The sequence below is a fragment of the Mus caroli genome, chromosome 11 (genome assembly GCF_900094665.2).
Source record: "Mus caroli chromosome 11, CAROLI_EIJ_v1.1, whole genome shotgun sequence".
Classification (NCBI taxonomy): Eukaryota; Metazoa; Chordata; class Mammalia; order Rodentia; family Muridae; genus Mus; species Mus caroli.
In genome coordinates this window covers 116,936,211-116,936,778 of record NC_034580.1, presented here as the reverse complement: position 1 = coordinate 116,936,778, position 568 = coordinate 116,936,211, and the positions used below count along the sequence as shown (strand labels likewise).

The 568-nt window shown below is 34.2% G+C and overlaps 1 pseudogene; it reads right to left on the bottom strand.

The window, feature by feature from the left end:
* LOC115032752 lies at nucleotides 1-125 on the bottom strand (annotated as a pseudogene).
* Between the last annotated feature and the right edge of the window lie 443 nt (nucleotides 126-568).

The following is a 568-nucleotide window of genomic DNA, read 5'->3' as shown; positions in this document are numbered from 1 at the left end:
TCAGACTGCATCCTCTCCCTCTTGAACCTCATAAAGGATCTAGAATGAGCATCAATGGCAAGCAGCCGTTGCAGAAAGCAACCCTAAGAGCCGGCTTCGCACTCAGGAAAGAGCACTGCGTCTCACAGTCAGAAAAGCTTTTCCAGTCTTTCCACAGATATTCTTTACAGAGCTAAAAAAAAAAAAAAAATATAAAAAGAAAAAAAAAAAAAAAAAAAAAAAAAAAAAAAAAAAAAAAAAAAAAAAAGCTAAAATTTGTATGGAAACACAGAAGACCATAGATAGCCAAAGCAATCTACATTAAAAACATAGGCAAAGTGTTCTATTACCTGACCTCAAATTATACTACAAAACCACACTGATTAAAAACAACATGGTACTGACACAAAAATAGGCATGTAGAGCATAATAGAAAATCCAAAAATAAATCCACTCAACTACGGGTAGCTAATTTTTAACAAAAGTGTCACTGAAAATGGCATGCTATACAATAAATAGTGTTGGCAAAACAGGGTGTTCACCTGCAGAAGAATGAAATCAGACCCATATTTCTTGCCCTGCTTTTTTT